The 25,669-nt window shown below is 45.4% G+C and overlaps 1 protein-coding gene across 1 annotated transcript in view; it reads left to right on the top strand.

The window, feature by feature from the left end:
• Nucleotides 1-777: 777 nt before the first annotated feature.
• The window catches only part of TRPC5 (transient receptor potential cation channel subfamily C member 5), a 99,186-nt gene continuing 74,294 nt past the window's right edge, over nt 778-25,669 (top strand). Inside the window, exon 1 of the mRNA XM_015626845.2 lies at nt 778-1,090. The gene's annotated coding sequence lies outside the window, so the exon portion shown is untranslated. The remainder of the gene's footprint in view (nt 1,091-25,669) is intronic.

The raw sequence follows: 25,669 nt of genomic DNA, 5'->3' as shown, positions 1-25,669 counted from the left end.
GGACTCGGAGGGATGCCGGACTGGACAGGATGCGTGGCCGCGCTCCCCTACAGGAGTTGCCGGCAGCAGCGGGATGCGCATCCCGAGGGACGGTGCTGGATTTTGCCTGCCCTTGCCCTACAAGACAGCACGCAGCGAGCACCTGCACCCTCGCAGGGAGGGTTAAATGCCGGTTTAAATTGTTATTAAATTGTTATTCCTTTGGGCAGCCCTTGACCTGGCATGGGTGACCCACGTGCCCCCAGCATGGGAAAGGTGACGGTGGTACCGGAGGGCTGTTCTCTGGTGTGATGCTTGCAGAAGAAAAATGCCTTTTTTATCGACCCCTCTTTGAACTACCAGGCATCTCGCAGTTTATAGTGTATCGAATTCTGCATGGAAAAAAAAAGAAAAAAAAAGGGCTGATTTTCAAGACTCTTCATAAGTTCATTTGTTTACTATGGAGCCGTGACTTCAGTGGTCTCTTTGGTATAAAAACATTCTGCTTGTGTGATATTTTTGGTGGCATTGACAACAGATTTGTTAGTCATGGTTATGAATATGGTAATGTGCGAGTCTCCCATTAAATTCTCCATGCTCTAAGGTAACATGGTTGAACAGTCACGTACCAAGCCTTACATTCTCAAGCAGCATCACTCTGAACTCCCAGTGTTTGATCACTTCTTCTTAACTTTTTCCACTGTATTGTAAAAAAAAAAATAATATTTGATTCCTCTGCCGGTCAGATGCAAACCCCAAGTTTTGTGCCCGGTGCATCTCCATGCAAGCAAGCTTATGTAATGCAGTGCCCTGAGCAGAATGCAAGAGGTGATCAAGGAGCACAGAATATCCCGAGTACAAAGGGACCCACCGGGATCAAAGCTGGAAGGAATTTTAGGGAAGAGGATTGTCTCCGTGGCCACGGTGTCTCTGTGTGTGTGCCTGTCCCCACGGGAGAGCTGAGCAGGGTTTTTCTGGTCTGAGGACATCCCGGGCAAGGCTCTCAGTCTTCTTCGGTGTTGATTGCCTCCTCCTTAATGATGGCATATCCTGTGCCACTGCTTCCCAGGGCTCCGTGAAGCTGCTCAGAGAACACTTTTCAGCCAGGCAGGTACTGTGTAAATGCAAATTACTGTATTGCTGCTTTAAAAATGCCTTTCAGAAGTTAAAGTGGTATCTTTGGGCAGTTTATTTGAGCTTGTAGCCAAATGCCTGTTCAGGGAGCTCCAAAGCAGACTAAAGGAACTGGGATTTTGACAAATACTCTCTGGTAAATAAATCTAGTGCTGTTTCTCGAGACAAGGCAGAAAAGCACCCCCCATTTGGGTGTTATCAGATGTGTCACTCTTTGTTCCAGCCATGGGTATTCACTCCCTGCATGTAACTTGGCAGTAATTACCAGCTGAAGAAATGCTTCAGCCCCAGAGCCTTCAGTGGATGAAGATGTGAAGGTGCTCCCCTGACCACGACACCCCCTGGACCACCAGGAGCCCACTGCTCCCTGAGCTGGGGCTTTGCTGTTCCATCTGCTTGTACTTTTATTCTCAGGCACAGCAGGGATTGATACACTGTCAGCTAGCTGCAAGTCTTCCTAGGCAAGAACTATACCTCAGTTACTGCTACAGGGTACATTTCTGGAATTAAAAGTAAAGGAAAAGGTTGAGGTGCTGGTTTTTGGTTTAGTTTTGTGGGTTTTTTTTCTTGTGAAGCTGTGAAGAGAAACTAGATGGAAAAGGACTTGAGCTTGAGACTAACCTCTGATCAGTCTTAATACTTCTTGCAAGTGCACAGAACATTAACAGAATCCCTTATTTTTATTACTGGGCTTCTGAGAGAATGATTTCTATTTTAATGTGCATCGCTTTCGCTGTAGTGTACCGAGATCTCATTGGTTTTGTAATATGTTTTTTAAAAGGTGTTGTTACTTTTCATAACCTCTTTCTGCCTTGGTAGAATCCCTGAATAGCTTCTAGAATTGCGTTAAAGGTAATGCAAAGCTCAAAATTCTTTGATCAGCTTGCTTTCTGCAAAGATTTATTTCAGGCAACCTGAAAAAAATCCTTAGAATGTCAATTCTGAGGTCTTTTCATGTTGTGGATTTAATAGACAAGGTACTGTCAGCTGAGCAATGAGTCTTGCTAAGAATATGATTACGTTGTTTTTTGAGAGATGTAGTTCTTGAAAACATACCTTGGAGAAGAAAATTCACAATAGCTATGTGCAAATAATTTATTTTATTTTTTTTCTACAACAGATGGAAGAGCAGTCAAGGGTGCCTAAAATTAGTTTGAAACGGAATAGATTATTCCTACAAGTACAGTAGTATAATTTGTACAAAATGAGCCAAATCCTACTAATTGTTACACTGTAACTGGTGTAAATAGAGAGTAATTTATTTGCCTGGATTTTCTCCTTCTTTATGAAGAAATGCAGAACACAGGGGATTATGAGGCTATTGGATTTTGACATGCTTGCAAAAGTCAGTTTTTCCTGAAACCCAGTGGCAGAATATGGCCCCCCACTCTCCTCTTGACAACAGCATAATATTCACTCCCTGAGACTCCAGTTCCAAATTTGCTGTAATATGATTGTGGGTAGAGGGTTGCTGAATGACTCAGATGAATATAGCTCAGAGTAAACAAACATGTAAATCATTTCTGGCTAGCGACAGGGAGAGGAAAACATGAGAAGAGCAGAAAAAAGCCAACCTGCAGGATGAGACATTTATAAAGTCATGTTTAGCAAGGATCACCAAGTTCAGCACAGAGGAGCAACCATCAAAAACTGGGGTCTGGATTTACCGTGGTCCTTCATCTCTGGCAATGAGAAGCACCTGTATGGAGGGAGTGCCTAAAGGCAGGTATTGCACAGCAGCAGAGTTGCTTGGGCTGGGAGCCTGGTACAGAGGTGGGCAGGTTCATCTCATCACCTGCATTTGGCAGTTTCACAGGGTGAGAGCTGGGAAGCCGATGTGCTGCCTGTCCCAGAGGGACAGGGTGCTGCCAGGGATGGAGGTTAATCTCTGCCATGTCCAGTCTGGGGCAGGGGGGGGAACCAGCACAAGCTGGTAAATGATTCCTGAAAGTTTCTGAACCTGAAATCCTGGTGAGCAATGTGGAATTGGTACCAATAACTGCAGAAGGGTCCAGACCCAGTGTGTGGTTCAGATGAAGAAGTACCAGAGCAGGTCAGTGGCTTTTGAACAGCTGTGGGTTTCTTAGCTAGACAGGCACTAAATCAGAGCAAGGCAAAACCTGCTCTCTGTTGATTCTCCTGCCAAGGGAGATGGCCAGTAAGCACAAATCACTGCAACAGAGCATCTTGCCAGCCAGCTCCTCTTGGATGCCCAGGCCCAGTGCAGTTGGAACTCCAGGGAGGATGGAGCTGTCCCTGTGAGAGGGAGCTGCAGTGGCTGGAAAGCTGGGGCAGGGTTGTTATTCCTTTCAGCTCTCTGAGCGATTCCGCTTCAGTGTGTTTTCAGGGTAAGTTAGGTTAAGTTCCCTCTTGGGGAAGCAAGAAATGTGCTGGCATCCAGAGTTGAAATGAGGAGAGCTGGGGCTGCTCCCCTCCTGCTGCTGCCTGAGGATCAGTTCCCTGCAGCTCTGCCTCCCTGCTGGATAACCTCCCTCACGTTCTGGCCTCATGTTCTTTACCATCGTGGTAGAGAAGCTGCTGTGTTGTTGTGTGGAGTTCTTCAGCACAAAAGTTGTGCTCTTCCTGAGATTTCTTGCCTTGGAGAGCAGTGGGTAGTCCCTGAGTCAAGTGTGGCTGTAGGTATGGCACCCTTGCAGTGTTTTCTGTGAGGTGGTGGCTGGGAAGGGGAGGAACTGGAGAGACAAGGAGTATTTCTCTCTGCAGGTAGATGTGGGTTCTCATTTTCTCCATTTTTTATTTTCTTCAGAGCACATCAGAACACTTTGTATTGTGTTGGTCACAGTGGCCATGATAGAAGACTTGACTTAGGCAGCAGGATGGTTTCTGCTAATGGGAATGATGGTGTTTCTGTTAGCTCGTTAGACACGTATTATTATTTATTCTCAGCTCAGTCTCTGGATTCAAGCCAGGAAGCTGCTTTGTCCTTATTCCCTTCTCCCTTCTCTCCCTCTCTCTCCCTCTTCACGTGCAGTGAACATGTTCCAGTGAGAACTGAAGCAATTTCCTGGCCCCTCTCACGTGTCCTGCATCCCTTTTTTCATCCTTAGAGAGCAATCTGATTCACTGCTTGGGAAGTAGTGGCTTAAGCACCTGAATAGAGTCAGATAGGTTCCCTATCATGTCTGCTAATTAAATTGTAATGCTCATTACCACAGGATACCGTGGAGGGCAAGAGCATAAGCAGGTTGAAAAACAGGAGGCAAGTTCACAGCACACAGGGAGGGGATGGGAAGGATGAAGGTCCGGGTGTAACCTCTGGCTCCCTGGCACTGCCAGATGCAGGGAGAGCGCAGAAGGGCACCCAGGCTGCTGCCCATCACCAGAGATGGCATCCTGGGATAGAAGGAGCGTGGATTTGATCTGTTCCTGTGCTCTCCCAGCTCTGACATGCACAGCTTGCTAAAAGCAGCAATTCACTTTCTGCTCAGTAAAATAGAGAGGGAAGGACAGAGCTTATGGAATGGTGTTTATTGGGCATTTTGGTTCCAGAATGATAACCAGGGTAGAGATTTCAGCCTGCTCTCACAGGTATTAATGGATTAACATAGGAAGCTGCAAGAATTTCATTGTGTGAAGCCTTACTGACAAAAGCAGTGAGAGGATGGAGCCATTTGGGGCTCAGGGCTCTGGCTGGGACAACAAGATGAAATAATTCCTCTCTGTCATTCGGTCTTTGTGTCCTGCTCATTCTGGTTTGTGCTGCATTACGAAATGGAGGTGCTGATCTCTTACTTAGCCTGGAGCTGCAGTTAATGGAAATCTCTGTATTATGTCTATTGGGGTATTGGAAAGTTTCCAGGTGGAAAGACCTCCAGGTTTATAAAATTGTCCTAATGCCCTAAAATTGTTCATAATAGGAACAGGAGGAATAAGGACTGCTCGGATGTCAGTGCCTTGCAGCCCATTTCTCCTGTGAGGTCAGGTTGGGAGCAGGGACCTGGTCAGGGACTGAATGGACAGGTGAGAGGGGTCCCTGAGGAATTCAGGCTGATTCAGAGACAAGCATCTGCTCCAAGTGAGGGATTTTCTAACTGAAAAGAAGAGGTTATGTGGACAAAGGAAGTAAGATGTGACCTGTGGGAGAGGGCAGGAGAGCACAGAGAATGTTTGAACAAAAAGATGCAAAGTCCCTGCAGGGGCCATAGTGAAAATCCTTTTCCCAGATCTTCCTGTCCTGTGTAAAACCATCAGGGGATCCTCATCTGGGAAGAGCAGACTGAGCCTCTGAATAATCTAAAAAGTTTGCTTCTGCTGCAGTTATCTCATTTCTTCAGCAAGAAAGCAAAGAATGACTTTCCTCTCGGGAGAGTCCGTGAGGGACTGGAGCTGACTGGGCCCAGGGGCTGCTGAAGGGAACACAGCCCAGACACAGCCCTGTGCTCCAGCAGCCTCCTGCTTCCTGGCCAGGGAGAGCAGCTCCTCCTGCTCCTGGCTGAGCCCCCGTGGCCAGCTTGGATGCACAAGAGGAGAGAGGTGCCACGTCCCTGTTCCAGACAGACCCCGAGTCCCTCCTCTGTGCTATGGATTTAAGGGGCACAAGCTGAGCCCAGACCAGGGCAGGGAGATGCTCTGTAGCTGGCAAAAGGGCTCTAGGCTTCCTCAGATTTAAGGTCTAAACCAAGGTCTAAACTTCTGCCTTAAAATGCACATCTTTGTTTAAGCCTGGAGCTCCGTGTTTAGGGGGTGGTAGGGCAAATGTTCTGCCGTTTGTCTGTGGGTTTCTGTGGATCTTGAGCTGATGCCAGGTTTGGAGTGGTACCCTCCCAGCTCTCCTGACTTCTTCCCCACCCTCAGGGTGCCCAGGAGCTCCCTGCTGGGGTCACCCTGGGAATTGGGAGAGGTTTGTTGTGGTCCTGCAAAGCCGCGCCTGCGCACACCCGGAGCATCTCCACTTCCACATTATCTCCTGCAGCTTTCCCTGCACCCTGTCTGTAACCTAATCAAACAGGCTGAGCAGCTGGTGAGTGGGAGCCTTGCCTGTCAAAGACAGGAGTATGAATATCAGCAGTCAACAAGCCATCACTTCAGCTACTGGCACAAAATGGAATCGGGAGGGGTAGGCACCCCTCCCAAAAATAAACCCATTGCTGTCCACAGGAGCCACATGAACCCCTGGCTGACTGAAATAGTTTGGGAGAAGAAAGGATGAAGAGTGGCTTGGCTGAAAAGAAATGCAGGATGCTGCAGTGGATGGAAGGAAGAGGTGTTTTAGAAGTGTTTTACATACAGGGGTTTCTGGATGATCTCCAGTCAAAACCAGTTCATCTGCACTGGCCATACAGCTATGGAGTGGGTCAGGGAACACAAAGATGAGCAGGTCTTTCTGGGTTGTCCTCTGATTTTGGCAAAGATTTGAATGTACTCATCAATGGAAGAAAACTTAAAATAGATGGTTTTGTCCTACAAAAATCTGACAAGATTCCTGGTATGTCACTCCAGTCTTCAAGCACAACAGTCAGCAAGCTCCCAAAGTTTTTAATTATTTATGCACAGAGGAGCATCTAGAGGATCCAAGAGCCTGGTAGTTAAATCTCTCAGCAGAGAGCTGGGGAAAGACAAGGAAAGGCTGGGATTCAGGCCACCAACACTGGACCTTCTGTAGGGAATAAAGATCAGATTTGTCAGAGTTGTTAGCTCTGCCTAGTCCCTGCTTAGGGACATTTCCAGTCCAAGGCTGAGTTAAATTCTCAGAATTTCCAGTTCTTGCCAGGCTGAAGGGAATTGTGCCTCTAATCAGCCTCCTCTTTCTCACCAGTCCTGGGGCTGGCTATGGCTTGAATTGTTGGTGAAAACTGAAGGGCCCTTCTGTGACCACAGGAGCAGCAGTGGGAAATGAAAAAACTCCCATTGGCTTCAGCAAGATTTCGATCTGGGCATGAATGTTTTATTTCAGATGTTCTCAGTGTCCTCTGAAGAGTTTGTTTTCATTCTTAGGGCACGCTATGTGATAGCACCAAAATTCAGAGAGAAGCATTTGGGGTGTAATGAAAGAGTGATGCTGCTGCCATGACCTTCCCATACATTTTGAGATTAATCTTTCTCTCCTGTAAAAACCAGCTGGAAACAAGGCTTCCTCTCCCGTGTCACTGACCTGTGCAGAGCAGGCCAGCTCAGGACTGCTCTGTGGGTTTGCTTTTTTAGCATCAGAGCCGCTTTTTGCTTCTTCTGCATACAGAGCTCCCCACTCAGTGAGCAGAGGTGTGTGTGGAGCAGGGACATCTGACTTGTGCCAGTGACCTCTTCAGAAGCATCCTCCTGTCCCTGCCAGGATGGGGCTGGCTCAGCCCAGAAGTTTGGGCAGGAGTTGAGGTTCAGCCCTGCAGAAGCAGGGAGTTACAGATGGGGGTACAAGCCGTGGGTTGTTTTGTGCTGTGACAAGCTGAGCTGAAGGGAACTGCAGAGTTGCTCAGGGTCACTGAGGTGTGATTCCTGCAGTCCTGCTGCAGGGCCCCTCTCAGAGTCCTTTCATCTGGTTCTCCTGCTTGGCTGAAGTCCTTTAACCCAAACTTGGAGCACTGAGGCTGTGAAAGGATCCTGTGCCTGATTGTTCCAACATTTAAACCGGGATAACGCCACAAACACCTGCTGAATCTCTGCTGTCAGATTATTCACAGCAACAACATTGTTACACGGGGTTTTTTCTTGCTAATGGCCATTTCAGACCCTGATCCAGGGTGTACAAATGGCTCTGGTGTTCCTGGATGTTTGGCCAGACATGCTTTTGCCAGCTCGCAGATCGGTCTCTCATTTTCCGTGATGCCTGTAGGAGAATTTGGGCAGCCACAGGATGTGGTTCTGTTTGATCCAGACACTGATGCTTGAGCCTGAGAGCCTTTTCAAATGCCCTCTGGTCGTACTGGCAAGGTGAGAGCTGTTACACACATTAAGTGTGGATTTTCCTCTCTTTCCAAGGGATCACCAAGCTTGAGTGGGAACAGCTGGGACATGCAGAGAGAGCATCCAAACAGCACCGAGTCCTGGTCCAGGGCATGTTCCTGTGCTTAAATATGGAAGAATTATGAAGAGAATGCAGAGTTGAAAAAAAAAAAGAAATCAAATTAGGCTTTTGGTTCTTGTTCACTTCTGGAAAATCTGAAGTATGTTAATGGCATTATTACTGTGCCCGTATTGCAGCTTAAATCGGCTTTATGGATTGAGCCTCTTAGCGTGGAGTTAGGAGAGATTAACAGCATTTCCACCCATTTTACAGGCAAGGAAAGAAACACAGCAGCACACCCGTGATCAGGCAAGATTGAGAAGTCCAAGCCAGGCTTCTTCCTTCCTTGAGGCTGTGCCACACAAAGCTGTCACTGAGTTCAGTTTATTAGCTCAGAAGCAAACGAACAGTGTGCTACTAAAAACGTGGATACATGAGGGGCACCATCCTGCTGTGTGGATTTTGTGATGGATGGATTCCCATTTTATTCATCTTTTATAATCTCAGCACACAGAATATGCCTTTGTGAGTACTAAATGGGGAATCAAGTCATAAAGAATTGAGACTTCAGATATGAAAAGTGGAGAGTATGGGCAATTCTTCAGTGGAAGTGAAGTCTTTTATAGGGAAGATCATTTGTAAGTATCATGGATAACTGATGCTGCTCAAAACTACTGGTTTGTTTCCAAATTAACCAACACATAAGTAGACCTGCTTGTGCCTCATTTCAATTCTTTTTTTTTTTTAATCTTGATTTGGAACCAGAGGCCCAATCTAATGTTTTTCATCCAACACTCTTGTTTAATCCATATGGATCAATTATCATTACCAAGAGCTGCTGCAAAAGAGAACGTCCTGCACCTGAAAAATGAACTCTGGAAACAGCTTCCTCAGGCTGCAGGATTTTCCTGTCCCAGATGGATCTCCTCAGTGCAGTGGAGATGCTGGAGGCACAAGAGGTGTTTGAATACCAGGTTTTTTAGTTGGAGCATCTCCATTTTTGTAGCTGTTTGGAGCATGACTGCCCCTTGCACGAGTACTTGAATCCCTGAGATGTGATGGATGCTACAAAGTAAAGGGCTGATCCTGGTGGAAACCCACTCATCTGCTGGCTTTAGAGCATCCAGGATGTGTTTGTAGCACTGCTGACAGTGCCTTTCAAGTCTGGGCAGCTGGGGAGACCTTATGGGGCAGAAGAGCAGAGATTTAGTTCAAAGGAAATATTAAAAGGCAGCAGTGTGTGATTGTGGCAAGAGTGAATCCTGTCTGTGTTTGTTACAGCCCAGGAACGTTTCACTCTCCAGGGTAATGTCAAAACAGTCTTTGCAGAGCCCCCTCAATGTTTCCTGCTACCCCACACCCTATTTCTGCACAGAGGTGTGTGAGGCACCAGGAAATGGTCCTGTTTTGGTCCATATTTGTGCTTTATGGGGTTCTAAGGCAGCACACACCCAAGCCCAGCACAGCACCAGTGATGCACGGATAGAGACACACTCCTCATTGTTCCCTTGTCCTATTTTTTGGGGTGCTGAGGAGGGGAGCTAGAGCCCAAAAGTGATAGTGACAATAGATTTAACTCAAAGCTTAGCAGGCTTTGGGGCTGAGAAGTGAAGAAGTTCAGTAGCAGCATGTGACAGACCCCGTTGGTGGGACATGAAATGGGCACAGAGATGCTTTGATGTGCTCCCAAAGCTTTGCAGCACCTTCCCTGCTGAGCTGGAGGAGAGTTTTAGTTTGGAGAGTATAGTCAGTGCCATCACAAGTGCAACAAAGCAGGAAGGAGTCCAGGATAGTGACTTCTCTTTTCAGTTTCAGCCGGGCAATTAGGAGTTCTGTCACTGGAGTCTGCAAGACAAGTGGATCTGCATAAGCAGAGTGAAATTCAGAGTGCACAAAATGCATTTGAAACAATTTGGCTCTGCTCTGGCTGAAGCAAAGTGAAGGAAGAGCATAGTAAATTAATATCTAACACTGGAAAAGAAAATAGCTAAGGAAGTTAAAAGAATGGATTGGTCTAAGTGCTTTTGTGCTCCAAGATGACATATAAATATATACAGATTTAATTAGGAGAGGGTTATTTGAATCTCAAAGCCAACTATCAGCCTCTCACTTTCTCACAATATTTTGTTACAGCCTACTATAAAAAAGGCAGTTAATTAAAACAGATTTATTCATCCAATCATGCAGGTGTTACAATGAGACAGTGTTTCCAGAACCTGGGTATTTTTGTTCAGTTTAATGGAAAGTAATAATATCGTGTAGGAGGTGTCTCTAACAGGCGATATTCAATATTCATCCCTCCTTCCCTCGGTGTTTGGTGCCTCTGCCCTGAGCCCAGCAGGCTGCAAATGTTGTCCTGCATTCCACGTGTGAGGAGGGAGGATTTTCCCTGTGGTTTTGTTGGATGCAGGGCTGCAGTTGCTGGTGTTGCTTGCTCAGGCTCCGCCGTGCGCCCTGAGGATTTGCAGCCCGATGCTAATGCAATCCATGAAGTGGAGTCACCTTGAGTTGGCATTTCTCAGCTTATGCAAGTGCAAACCTGCTGCTGCACTGCAACAGAGGTGTCAGTGGTGCTCTGGAGGCAGCCCTGCTGGCAGGACCAGGTTTGGGATCCGGATGGCTCCGTGCTTGCTGCTGTGTCTGACACTGCACAAACCAGAGTGGACAATCCAGGTTTTTCCCCCCAGGGAGGGCTGGGGTGTGTGTCTGTGTGTTGCAGTGTGTTTCTTGTTAATGCTGTGTTCTCTCATTGCCCAGGTTGATGGTTTGGTCCAAATGAGACCCTCCCATCTCACACTGTCAATCCACCCTGAGTCTCCTGTCAATCCTACCCTGGGCCCACTGCATGCTTGGAATTCCACTTCAGAAATCCACTAAACTTCGATGTTTGATTAGTCCATGTGACCCAGTTTTCCCCCCCACCTCCCTCATTGGATGATGATTTTGTGAACCCTGCTTTTTACCCTCCCCAGGAGATCTCTGATTAGCTGATGCTTTGTACCCTCCTTTTGAACCACCTCCCTATTTCAGCTGTTGCACTCTTGCATTTTCTGTCTTTTGCCCCCAAGATTCCTCCTCCAATTATTGGGGCAATAAATCCTCTTATTATCCCATGCAAAAGACCTCCCTCCCATCCTTGCCTCCTCAGGGCAGAGAGTGACAGCCTCTATGTGTGCCTGTTTAAGTGGTGCCACCTTTTCCAGGCTTTCAGAGGACATTCTTGAGTTATGCTGATGGCTTTGAGGCAGCGTTCCCCTCGCTCTTGTGGCATTATCCTGTGCGGTCCTGGCGTGTGTTTGTGAGCAGATCACACTTTGGCACAACTGCAGCATCCCCAGAGCTGTCACTGCCCCTCGTTTTCTTTGGTGGAAAGCTGAAGTCCAGAAAGAAATTTTGGGAAACATACGGATAGCATTTGATTTATTTTCCCCAGGTGAAATGTCAGCCAAGTGACATTTGTTAGTCACGGTGTGACAGTCCGGACTGTCCTGCTAAGGGTTTGCAAGGAGCTCTCTGAAATACAGGGGGATTCTTGGAGGAGTCCAGCTTCTCTCAGCCAGGCCTCTCACTCCTGTAGCTCCCCTGGAAGGTGATCCATGGTTTTTGGCTAAGTTTTGGGACTGGTAGGATGATTTGCTGAGCAGGTTTTTTGGCTTCAGAGGGCATCTCACAAGTGGGACACTGTTTGCTTCACCTGACCCAGGACATTCAGAGTGAGTTTGAGTGCTGCTGTCATTAAAAGCACCACAGAAAACTCAAAGTACAAATCAAGGGAAACTGGCTAATAATCCTCATATTAAAAAAAAAAAAATAAAAAACCCCACCAAAACCAGTTTTGAGGCACAGAATATACCCTTAACAAAATATTTTGATTTTGCTAAGGAAAATAAAATCATCCGTGACTGAGCGAGGGTGGACTGTTCTGAGACACCTCAGGGATGAAATAAAATCCAAAGTATCAGGAGGAAAAATAAAGACTTGAGGTAGAGAAGCATCTGCAACTGGGAATCTCTCCAAATGGCACCCTGTGAATAAATGGCCTGGCCTTGGGGATGGGACAAGGACTGCAGTGCCATCCTCCCATGGCAGGAGACAAGCAGGATTGAGGGGGCAGATGCAGCACTGACTGCTGCAGGGTGGGATGCACAGCACCTTTAATTATTTTAAGGTAGAGATTGGAGCAAAAGCAGGACAGAGGGAAGAGCTGTAGTCACCATGATCATATGGGTAGAGCCCAAGTGGCTTCCAGCCCTCCTCCTCTTCGTCCTGGAAATCCAGAGGAAACCAGTGGGGGAAAAAATCCCAATTGGTCCATTCAAATAACAATTTACCAACAAAACAAAAATACTTGGATTGGTCCACAGGGTATCCTTACTAAGCTGAGATGGAAAGAGTTAATTGCAGGAGACTCTGAGTAGGTCTTTTAGGAGAAATTCCTCCATGCACAAGGATTGAACTGAGACATTTAAGAGTGCACCAATTCTCTCTCCAGCTGGAGCATCTCTTGCAAGGAGAAGGGCTGACAAAAGATGAGTTCCTTGCCCTGGGACCTGTGGGATGAGCAGTGGCTGCAGCATCCCTGGCTCACTGTGGGGACAAAGTGCTCGCACAGACAGAGCCAAACAGGTGAGCAGCTGACTTAGCACTGCCTAAAACCAGGGCATGGCTGGTGGCTGTAGTTTTCCATGCTGTGTGAAAGCTGGGGAGAAGGTGGCTGTGTTTGGCTCTGTTCTGCAGGGGCTGCCCAGGAGAGCAGTTTGTGCTTGTCAGGGGTGCTTGATGCTGATAAAATCCACTCCACTGTGTTTTGATCAGAAATCAGCACAGGTGGGCCTGAGCTGCAGTTCTGGGAGGAAGGAGTCAGACCTGGGCCAAAGGTAGGTGAAGAAAGCAAATAGAAAATTTGGCCTAAAGGATTTAAGACATTTAAGAATTTAAGAATTGAAAAGAGGTCGTCACTAAAGAAAACAACATGCAAAGGCTCCCTGGAGTGCTGGAGAGGACAGGAAAGTTGGTGCTGAATCTGGCTTCCCAGGGCAGAGCTGTGCTGGCTAAGGTAATTAATGAGCAGGGGATGGAAATCTCAGAGAAACAGGCTGAAGAAGCTGAGGAAATTTAGACAGGCTGCAAGTACTGTAACACCAAACAAAAAACAGGTCCCTCAGAGCACTTCAAAACACAGGACCCAGGGAATATAACCTTAGTGCTTTGAGAGGAATTTGGCCTTAGTTCATTAGAGTAAAAAATTAGTTTTGGTTTGGTTTTTTTTTCTGTGCATATAGAGGTAACTAGCTACTAAATACATACCTTTAGTATAGTTACAGAAAGAGACCTGAAAAATTAGGTTTTGAGGAAATTGTGAACCTGAATACTTTTGATGAATCCAAATTAAGTCCTGTATGTAATTAAGCTAGCAGGGATGCAGGGTAATCCTAAAGAGTCAAATAATTAATTTTAGATTTGTGGCAGAAGCAAGACCAGACTCAGTATTTTAATCAATCATGCAGTCTGTCTAGGAACAGCTCAGGGTTTGAGGAAGTTTTCCACAGTTTTCCCTTGTGGTGATGCATGTAACATGTCTTCCATGGATATTATTTCTGCAGTAATTTTTGCTGTTCCTCTATCAAAACTAGATTGTGGGTAATGAAATTTAATGGACAATGTTCAAGAATGCTAACAGCTTAATTACATGAACAAGGGAATGTGTAAAACTAACCGTAGAGCTTGAAATGATAGAGCTGTACATGGTCATTATGCCAATGCCCATTGAAAGAGTAAGGGGAAAAAATCCCCAGGTCTTCATTTAATATCTCTGCCAGTTGCTTGTTATACAAGCTGGGTTTAGCCCTTTGTATCTGTTTTTTAATCAGACACTTTATCTGCTTTTCTGTATCTGGAAAGAAGAGTGCTGACATTGAAGAGGAGAGCCGTGCAGTGAAATTCATTGAAAATAGGAAGAAACAAGAAATGAATCCTAGGAACAGAGCAGGTTCCTGTCACAGCAACCAGGAGCAGGTTGTGTTTGCAGGCACACACCCTAAAACCAGCTGAGAGGGGCAAACACAAGTGCAGGTATGCAAAGCTGCTTGCCCAGAAAGGCGGTGGAAGAATCCCCAGTTTGTCACATCGCTGAGATGGGGCTGAGGGACGGATCAAACGCTGCTGCTGAGAGTCCCAGTGACAGTCCTGACGACTTTTCAACCCCAGAGAAGCTCTCAGACACCTCAGGGATGTCACCCACAGTTTCTTTTGTCACATGTGATGGGGTGTGCTTCCCTAGAGACCCCCTTCTGCTGGGACACCAGGCCCTCCACATCGCTGGCATCAGAAACCAAAGTCAGTGTGGAGCTGGGCACTAATCTAATTTCCCACACATTAATTCTGCTTGTTTTGCCATGGACCTAATGATCTGTGAGGAGCTGGGCTGATGTCGTGGCTGCTTTCCCCAGCCCTCCTGGGAGCCTCAGGTGGCTCTGCAGGGGGACCTTGGCCTGACACTCCTCCCTCTGCTCAGTGTTGGCAGCTGCTGCTCTGGAAGCAGCCCTGGAAGGGAGAATTACATTTTGTGTTCACAGCAGGACGTGGTTCAGAGCCCAGGAGCAGGGTCAGCCTGAGCAAGCAAAAGCTGGAAAAGTAACACAAGCCAGGTGAAGCCATGTCCAAGTGATGCCTGACATCTGCAGTGGTGCCTCCAGCAGTTTGCAGAGTTCCTTAAATTCCATGCTTGTCTTGATGGGACAGTTGTGGTTGGATTCTTTTTCCCCCTTGGACTGAAAATTGATGAGAGAGAGGCAGTTTTCTCTTGTTTGGACTGGGTTGTTTATTCTTCTCTTATCTGCATTACATGCATACAGGGTACAAGGAGCTGTGTGCACTAAGATAGAAAGGTGCAAAATGTCTAACAAAGATCTTTCTTCAAGGTCTTTTATATGTCTATTTACCCAATTAACAAGTGCCAAGTAAATTATTTTTCTTAGTGACCCAATGACCCAACACCTGAGTGCTGCACTGCAGAATTCTCTATCCAATCACTTATTATTACCCAAAAACCTCTGGAAGAAGAAAATGAAGAAGGAAGAAGAAGGAAAAGAGACAACACCCTAAATCCTCCATCTTTCTTCTTATTTTCTGAACTACTTTTAAACTTAAACTTTTTCACCCAGTGACTTAAGAAAATTCTCTAATTTACACACTCACACTCTTAGTTTTTCAATTAAACAGTTGTTTTCACAGTGTTATATGAAATTCAATGTTTTCTTGGATGTCAGAACCAGGTATCAGAGATAAGGGCACACTCTCTGTGTCTCTGACTCCAACATCCACCTGTTTCCTGTGTTTCAGTGAACACCTAAATCACAGCTCACTTCCTGTACAAGTTTTATTTATGTAGCTCCTTTTAGGTGGGGCAAAATAGGCAGGGGTGTCTTCAAACACCACCCAGGAATGGAAGTAAAAAGGATAAGAAGGATGCTAAAAAGGAAAATAATGCAAACTGCTAACTTTCCATCTCCTCTCCTGTGTAAGGATTGGAATTGTCACCAGCAGAGATCGTGCCCCAGGATTAAAACCCTTCACTGAGATGGATGGGACTGTTGAAACCTCTCTAAGCCCTTTGCTCCTTTCCAAGCTGCCTGCTAACTCCTGTAGCTGTCTAAGCACCAGATACCTGAATTTTCAGACCCTTCAGAGCCACAGAGGATGGGAGCTTTCAGATGAAGGAGCAAGAGGAAACAGAAAATGAGGATTTGAAAGAGCAGTGCCTGTCAGAGGAGACCAGCAGTGCATCATCACTGTACATCTGCTGCTCTTGTTTGAGGGAAAGCATCAGCAGGGAAAGCATCAGCAGGGAAAGCATCAGCAGGGAGCTCTCACTCTGCCCTGCAGCTTCCACGAGGGGCTCAGCTGTCAGTCAGTGCTTAAGGTGTGGAGTGGAATGAGGTTCTTTTCTGCCCTGGATATTCTGTCAAAAGTTGGAAGTGTCTCCTGCTTTGCTTTCCTTAGAAAATAGGGGTGATGGTCCTTCCTGTTTCTCAGGGCTCTCCAACCAGTAGGCAGAAGGGATTTGCAGGAGGAGGGCCCTTGGAAAACAGTGCCTGCCTGGTGATATCCACTCTGCATTTCTGTCTGTAGCCAAAGTTATGACTGTACTTAAATAAAGTGTGCAACATCTTTTCTCAGCTGATTTTAAGCTCAGTGTGGCAGTAATAGAGGTGTCTTGCAGCAGAGAAGCTTCAGCAGGCCTTGGCTGTTAAGTAGGCCTTAATGCACAGAAATGCATTTCTCCTCTGCCAAAAGTGGTGTTAAATTGGTGGCTGCTTTATTGGATTGAGTCAAAGGGATCCTCTGTCGCTCCCTGTGAACAAGGGTGGATGATATCTGGCTGGAATGATTTAATGGACTTACAAAACTGCCTTCATGGAGAGCACCAGTGATGCTTCTGCGCTGTGCTGGCTGAGTGATAACACCCTTTTAGCTTTATAAATAGCAGAGCAGGCAATCCCTGAAGTGTGTGGGCTTGAGTCAGTGCACAAAATGCCACTGTCGCCCTGACCTGCTGCCACAGCAGAGCACAGACACATCCCTTGCTGCAGGGATCCACAACTGGGGCTTTTTCCAGCCAGGAAAGGACTTAAGAGGAGGTGCAGTGGTCAGAAGAGAAGATCTGGTATCCCCAACTTTCCCAGGAAATGGCCCTGAGCCTGACGGAGCTCTCAGGGATGCACAGGGTGGGATTTTTGGGTGTCTGTGCAGGGCCAGGAGCTGGACTGCTCGATCCTTGTGGGTCCCTTCCAGCTCAGGATGTTTTATGGCTCTTATGTTTCTGTGATTCCAGTGCTGCCAAGTCCCTGGGCTCCAGGGCCCGTTTCTCCCCTCTCTGTCCCACATCTCGAACGTGGGAACTTTGTCTTAAAGTTAGGAGATTTTTAAACCCAGAGAATTTGGGACACTTTCTGTCTGGTTTCTGCATCAATGAAGTTCACTCTGTGACTCACACTCTTTACTTCACACCCCAGAGGCTAGAAACTTTTTCTTTTTTCTTTTTTTTTTCCCCCAGAAGAACACATTCCCATATAATTACTGAACTCCCAAAGCTGAGGGCTGAAAATAAACCCCAGCAAGTGTGGCTAGACTCCCAGGGAAGTGACAAGCATGGCATGACTGTAATCTAGTCTAGTCGTGCAGACTGTGAGCAGTTAGGGGAGCACACAACCCTGGGGAAAGCTGCTCTCCTGGGGTGAAACAGCTCCTTGATACTCTGCTGAGAGTGATGCTGCTCCCATGGCCTGCTCCTTGCTGTGGTTTATCCTCAATCTCAGTTTTAATGCCAAAACAGTTGCTTTCAGAGTCACTTTAGAGCCACTTTGCAGACAGTGCAGTGCTGCTCCCTTGGCAGAGATCAGTATCTTGTGAGCCATCTGTCCTGTAAGAAACAATGCTGCCTTGTCAGGGAGATGGTGAGAACGATATCCTACACGTTGTAATCTGCGATTTAGCAGCTCCACACAGCTCAGGAAAGACTGGCAGCATAAAAAGCACAGCTTTTATCAGGAGTGCACAGATAGGAAGAAACCCCAAGCAGGCAGGGACGTTCTGCAGGTAGTTGTGGTTTGGGTGAAAGAAGCAATTAGCTTTCTTCTGTGCAGGATCAGTGCTCACTGCTTTGATCTGCAGTAAATCACAATTTTGGTTTGTGCCTGCCATGGTCTGACCTGTGGTTTAGGCAGAAGCCAGGAAAGCATAAAACAGGTGTGCAAAGCAATGTTCAGGGACAGCAAAGGAGGATTTGGTGAAGTTGTGGGTGGGTGAGGAGGAGAGCACAGCTCCTGCCTCATTCCAGAACTGGAACTCTCCTGCCTGGCAGAGGTACCTGAGGGGTGCACAGAGGACAGGAGGGGACAGAGCTCTGGGGCACCCCAGGAATTCTCAGCAGGTTCCAGACACTGTTTGTGAGGATGGCTGGAAGGGAGCAGGGCAAGGAGCCTTTACAGAGCCTTGGAGGGGAGAGATCAACACCAGGAGAGAAAAAGAAGATTGGTGGAGACATCTGAAAATCACTCCTTGGGGGTGATTTTCATTTAACTGTGAGATCTTCTTCCCAACAGAGGTCAGACAGAAAAGGAGAAAGTGAGGCTGTATCAGAAGAGACCTGAGAGGGAGTAGAAAAGAGAAAGGGAGGACAAGACGTCTCCTCTAGAGAAAAAATAATGCCTTGGACTGCTCTGTGAATCCAAGAGTTAAGACAGACCCCAGGGGCAAGGTATTTGTTAACTGTTTTCTTTTTAAGGTTTGCAAAACATTAATATTTTAAGTAGTTTATTCTTCATTAGCATAATTAAGAATACATAAGTCTAAACTCAGTGAAAACAGAATTAACAAATTAGCAGGTGCAGGAATTTGGAAGCGAGAGGTTTGGGAAAACAGGGCTTGCAAATGTCGGCATTAAGTAGAGCAGGGAAATCGTGCCAAGCCTTATTTATGGATTTGTGCATTTCCTTTGCCTAGGCCCTCTCCTGCAGCCAAAGGAATGCAGCTCAATTTAAACATGAACCCCCTGCAGTTATACTGTAGCTGAGCCTGAACCCCAGAGCATAGAAAATAAAATTCTTCTGAAGAGAAACTGATGAGCCTCACCTCAGATGTCTCTTGAAAGCTGAGGTGTCTTGAATCAACACTTAACTGAACAGGGAAGCAAACTGCAAAATTAAATCCAGAAGAAAATGGGAGAAAAATTTAGAATAGTATATTGATGAGGGCAAATATAAAAAGGAAAAAGTAGTGAAATTAAGGTGTACTGCAGACAAGGGCTTGGGGGGGAATAAAAGACATCCTATTCCCATGTGAGAAGTTCCCCTTAGGAAAACCAAGAACTGATTTCCAAGATAATGTCCTGCAGATTTTTCAATGTGTGACAGAGTAGCCCTGTGGGATATTTAAAATAAGGTTTTTTCCCTGGTAATCTGGGACAGTTCTGGTTTTTTATCACCATTTTCATGGGATGAAACTACTGCACTCCAGATCACTCAGGCACTGGGCTTGTCTCAACAGGCACCAAAAATTGTTTACACTTACAGAGTTATAGGTATATAATATATATGTGAATCTGTATTTATGGGCTATCCTGCCCAGTTATCACTTGCTGTCACAAAGATGAAATAACTTCTGTTTTGCTGCAGATTTTCAGCCCACACAATGTGAGGATGAATGCTGTCTGTCCTTTTAAAAGGACTGTTAGGTCTGTGGCTCAAAAGATCAGGTTATTATTGGGCACAAGTATAAGTATGGCAAAGATTAAAGAATAATTAAATTGTTATTTAATTTTAATTAGATTATTAAATAATCTAATTATAGATTATTTTAAAGAATAAAGAAATACTTACTCCTACAAATCTCTGACCCAAATCTCTGACTTTATTGGAATGATCTGGAGGTTAAATAAGCAAGTTTTATACTGCAGTTATTATTCAGGAGCCATTTAGGGCATCAGTGGAAGGATAAAACCTGATTCTATGCATTCCTTCCCTTAGAAGCAGCATAACACTCTTACTCCTCTCCCAAGCTGCTTTATGTCTGTGCAGCATTTTTGGTGTCTTTTGGATTTGCCTGCTTAGTACTCTTGAGAACAACATTTTCCCACTTAAAATTAATGTGATTTTACTGCCTGCAGCCTTTCTGTGGGTCTTCAAAAACTGTCCAGTCTGCAGTTCTAGGTTCTGTCCTGAGCTGTATTAATGAAGTGGGATTTGGGCTTTGCTTCTTTATTTTATCTGCAGCTTATTCTGTTTATTATCACTGTCAGGAGGAGCTCGCTCACACTTCTTTTTTCTATGAACATTTCTCTTTTCTGGATGGCATTTCCACCTCCCCATAAAGCACCCTGCTTTACTGCCCAGCCAAGGCAGTTGTTTTTTCCAGGACTGTGAAGGATGTGACGAGCAGGGCTGACTTGTGCAAAAACCACGACTGAGACAAACTGTGCCTGCAATCTGTAATGCTCGCTCTCCATCCTTCTAAAATCCATTCAGAGAGACCCTGTGCTCGTGGAAATGTTTCTCTTCCTCAGCTCTACGACCCTCTGGGTGGCTCAGACTGTGGGATTTGGTGCTGTGAAAAATGAGGTTCACATAATTTTTATAGAATTTAAAAGTTTAATAAAAGAACAATTAGGAGAAAAAAATAAAGTATACAGATACGGCCAGGTGTCTCTGCATTCACCTTACTGACAAAGGATTGTCCCTTAAAAACAGAACTCTACTACATATCCATAAATTCTCATGCATATTCATACATTCTTCTAAGGATCTTTGGTGTTCTTCTGTTTAGTTTTCTCTTGCCCCCTTCCCAATAGATCAATTTTCTTGGGCCCATTAAGATTTACATTCCCTGATACCAGAAATGCAATAAATTCCTCCCCCCCAGAGTTCTGGTCACTGCTGTCATCATCTGGATAAGATAGTTTACAAATGCAGGAGTTCTCTAGCTATTTTTTTTTTTCCTCAGTCTTTGGGTTATACAAACAAAAGCAGGTTTTATTTTAATACTATGCCATAGCCTAACATATATGTATTATACCACTATTTCTAAATTTCATCAATAACAGAAATAAAGAAAACTATATTAATACAACAAAATTTCTCATTCTTATACACACAACATTCATTTTAATATTTGTGAAAAGCCAACAATATAAAATGTATCTATAACAGTGCTGAGCTGTGCCTGAGCTAGGCAGGATCCAACCTGATGAGGAAGCTGCCCAGAAAGGGGACTGTGAGCAGCATTGTCTGGAGCTGCTGAAGGAGATATAATCTCCCCACACCAAGCTGTGCTGTATTTAAATCAGTCACCTGCTCTAACTACTTCAGATATTTGCATTTTTCAGATTTTTCTTCCCCTGTCTGGAAGCCCCTAAAAAAAATTAAAATCTCTTTTCCTCCTGTGAAGGTTTTAGAAGCGGGAAATGTCTGTATGTTTGTTCCCTTTCCACAGAGTGCCAGAAGTATAACTTTTTAAAATCTGTTTTCTTTTCTCTCTCTTGATTCTGCTGCTGTGCTGTTTCTACACTTCTTTTCACTCCTGGATTTCTCAGCTTCTCTGAGCTGAGCTCCTTGGGGATATTCCCTCACAGGGAGTCCCACTTATCTCAGTTCTCTTCCTGGGTCTTCTTCTCTATTCCTGGGTCAGGAATAAAACTCCAAAGCTCGTTAGGATCTTGTTTCTCGTGTTTATTAGGATGTTACCACAAAACTTGGCAGATCTCTCCAAACTTTCTGCACAAGTTCAATTCATCCTGCCCTTTTGGGTCACTTTGGGTTCTGAAGGCTCAAAATGGCCCTGAACTACTCAGTTCTTTTATCTTTATACTCATTCTTACCCAATTAACAATAGACACGTATATTATTTTTCTTAATGACCCAATGACCCATCACCTGTGTGCTGCACTCTGACATTTTCTATCCAAAAACCTCTGGAAGAAGAACATGAAGAAGAAAGAAGGAAAAGAAACAACATTCTAAATCCTCCATCTTGCCTTCTGCTTTCTAAACTGAACTCTAAACTTAAACTTTTTCACTCAGTGACTTAAAAAACTTTAATCTACACACTGCTAAATTTCATGTTGTATGGAATTCAGTGTTCTCCTGGATCTCAGAGCCAGGTATCAGAGCCAAGGGCTCACACTCTGAGTCTCAGACTCCAGCAAGCAGCACCCTCATGGGAGCAGGGTGGCTGCTCCTTGCCCACCCAGAGCTCTCTGTTTGGCCCCCTTTGTTCAGACAACTGTGAAATAAAGGTGTGTTTGCTCTCTGTGGGGCACAGATTCCTTGTCCCAGTGTCCCACAGATGCAATGAATTTGGCTTTTAATCTCTTTGTATTTACCACGGTTTAGAATTTAACTCAGGGAAAGAGAATTCATGGGTTTTGCGCTTTTTCATATCCAAAGGGAGCTGCAGGTGAACGTAGTGCTGCCTAAAAAAGCCCTTTTTTTGCAACTGGGAAACATTCATTTGAGAATTGAGCATAGGAGTTCTCCTCTTCCAAGAACCTCCAGTCAGGTTTGAATGACAGAATTGGGAAGAATCCCAGAACAGAGCCCGAGGTGGAGTTCCTGCAGCACAGTAACCCCGGAGGCTCAGAGCAGGGCTGCAGGTGATGGATGCTCCTTGTGCTGACTCTATTTTCACACAGGTGCCAACGAAACCAGCCCAGCAGAGCTTGTTCAGAAATGGGAGCTGATAGCCACTGATGAATCCACTCATTGCCAGATGAGAAAACGAGCCTGAACTGTCGCTGTTGGTAGCTCAGAGCTTGCTGCCACTGCCTTTTCCTCTCTCTGGCCACTGTGCCATCATCTGGACTCTTCCCTCCTGCCTGCCTGGGTCACTTGCACTTCCAGCCAGGCTGAGGCAGGTCTGATGCTCCACACAATCTCCCAGATTATCTTGCTGATTGAAGAAATGATGAGCCAGAATGGGAACAAGCAAAAATAAAAACTCCAAAACCTCTTGTTGGATAGGTGCAGCAGGCAGAGATCACAAGCAGCAGGCACAGAAGCAGTGGACACAGGGGCTGGGGATGATAATGATGCCATGCTACATTAGTGCTGCATTAGCAGATAAGACAACAGGGCAGCGTGCTTGACAGTATTTCTCACTTCACTCGACATCTCTTTTTTGTAGGAAATGAATACTTAGCCCATCTCAAACAAGTAGGGGACAGAGCAGTGACGTCAGACAGACAAAATGAGTTTTATGTTCTGCCTGTATTTGTAAAGATACTATGAATATATTCCTTTTTTTTTTTTTAATCTCCTCACAATGGTACGTTTTTATTTATTACCACCTGCGTGATGGCTGTGTGGAAAAAAAGTGGGAGAACTGCAGACTGTAAATACTTTATTATAATAGTAGCTAAAAGCATGTTCTGCAGCCATTCCATCAGTAGGAAGTAATTTTAATCATTTTAGTAGCCCAGCCTGATTTCTGTTGAATACTGAAATATTCCATGTCTGGGTCAGTATTTCCCCCTCCCGTGTCTCCCAAAGAGGAGGTTTGCATTTGGCTCTACACCAGAGGCTTTTTTCTGTCATTCTTCCCAAAGTTGTGTCTCGATTTGCTGGTCCTGCACCTCTGCTTCCTTCTCCCAGGTGCAGGGAGAGCTCCTCTCTGCAGGGAAATCTGGTTTGCAGCTGGTTTTTATTGCAGGGCTGCTCTCCCCCTTCCTGAGCTGAGGAGCTGAGATGAAATTTTAGCATCGTTAACACCCCATCAATGCTGTGTGAAATCCCTGGAGTGGATCAAAAGCACACAGAACCCATCCCTGGAGTGGATCAAAAGTACACAGGAACCATCCCTGGAGTGGATCAAAAGCACACAGAACCCATCCCTGGCCATGCAGGAGGCTTGAGGGAGCCCGAAGCATTTGAGATTTCTGCTCAGGCTGTCTGCAGCCCAAATTCTCCATCCATGAACTGTGCTCTGCCTGGCAGGGGAGATGTAGACAACATCTTATTGCAAAGGGAGCTTGAACAGAATGAGCCAGGTGAATCCTCAGTGCTTTGCAAGGGGACAAAGCTGAAGCTTCCAGCAAGGAGCTTATATTTTATATATATACACACACACACATATATATATATGTATAAAAAGCACATGCACACATATAAAAACACATATATATATCCCCATATGCAGTTGGTTGTGACTCATCAATTGATTATGCAGCGGAAGAGACTTCTACCAAAGAGCTGTCCTTTCCAAATCCGACATATATATCTTTGATAATTGTCACCCTCCCCAGGAAGTCGGGATTTGCAGTTGGAACTTGAGTCAAATGGTGACATTTTGCAAAGGAATTTTCTCCTGGTGTCTGTAAACTTTGTAATCTGAATTTTGAGGTTGTGTTTCTTTATGAACACTGCTGGGTTGGAAGGTTCTGTGCTGTACCCCGGGGAATTTATATGTTCTTAACTAAGCCTGGAGTGATGATGAGTGAGAAACATATTATAGAGAATTTTTCTCTGTGTCTTCTAAGGACATATCTCCACTGTGAATCAGGGGGCACTGCAGCCTTGTGTTTTTATCACATATGCTATTAGTGCTCTTCCTTTTTCCCATGTTGGGCAGTGAAAGTGGATTACTCATCCCCATTTTTATTAGCTGTCAGTTTCCCATTTTTGTGTTGTACTGCAGCCCTGCAAGTTTTGGACAGCACTTTCTCCAGTCAATGATATATTTAATATAACTTATGTGCTGGATATAAACTTTCTGAGATCATGGGGCTTTAGCTAAAAGGAATTTACACAGCCATAGAACCAGAAGGTCACTGAAATTTTATAATTTTAAAACACATCTGAGGTCATACATTTATTCAGTCATGGCTCTCTTTACGTTTAAAGGCATCAGGAAAATAAATTCTGCTTCTGGTGGTGAAAGACATCATGAGAGGCAGTGAGACTTTGGGCTGTAATCTGGTTCCCACTGAACTCCATGGAAAAAGCAATTTTTTGGAACAAGAGGGTATCTTTGCAGAAGGAAGAGAATTGCAGAATGTTACAAAGTCGGTTTTATTTCCTCATACTGTGCTCAGCCAGGCATTGTTAGTAAATAAGATCTAGAGCGCTAAAAAGAAGGATCCAATCACAAATTCAATTGGTCCATTAACTACATGTAATATTATTTACCTAAGTGGCCCTTCTGGACTATTTCATAGCTCAGGTTTATAACCTTTTTTAAAAAGATCAATAGTACTGAGCAGGCAGTGTGTGAGCACGATGAAAGTCAGGCCATTTTCGCAGTTACGGGCCGTGATTTCCAGACCTGGAGGCCAGATTAGAATTGCAAAATGAGGAAAATGCTCTCCCTGAAACACTAAAAAGAAGAAACAGCCTTGGCAAGAAGGATGGGGGGAAGCAGTGAAGCAAGATGTGTTGCAAGGGATCAGTTCTTTGATACAACTGGAAAATGCAGGTGGCTTTTCCAACACCTAAACCCTTCTGAGGTGTGAGCGAGAAGGTGAGGTGCCATTTAAAGCCACACATGGAGTTTTGCTGAGTTTTGTTGGTGTGAGGGCACAGCCAGCCTGGCAGGTGAGACAGAGAGTCCCAGCAAGCAGGAAAGGTAACTCTTTGCTCTTGGTCTCGTGTCCAACATCTGTGTTCGATCAGCTCCTCGGGGTGGCAGATGCTCACATCAGCTGGCAGCTAAATTCCACACCCCCAGAATCTCTGCTGCCTCTGTTCAAGGGTGCTTTTTCACCTCTGAATCAGCTTCATGGTGATGATCACAGCAAATAAAATCCAGGAGGGTCCTGTTTGGTAATAGCCCTGGTGATCCGTGGCTGTAACCCACCTCTGGCTGCCTCCCCTTCAGTTCTGCTCATTTCATCCATGCTGGCTCCCCTGGGATGGGATGTGAATTGGGAACTGAGGGATGGCTCAACTCCAGCACACCCTAAAAACTTCCTGTAGCGACCACTCATGGAATTTTTCATGGCAAAAGGCCAGAAACTTTCCTTCCCCAAACCAGGCCAGATGTTCCTACCAGGTATGGCTGCTTTTCAGGGGCTAAAACTGTGATTTCTTGTGCCAGGCACCACAGGAGTGA

The sequence above is a fragment of the Parus major genome, chromosome 4A (genome assembly GCF_001522545.3).
Source record: "Parus major isolate Abel chromosome 4A, Parus_major1.1, whole genome shotgun sequence".
Lineage (NCBI taxonomy): Eukaryota > Metazoa > Chordata > Aves > Passeriformes > Paridae > Parus > Parus major.
The sequence above is the reverse complement of the archived record's forward strand: the minus strand, read 5'-3'. Positions and strand labels throughout refer to the sequence as shown.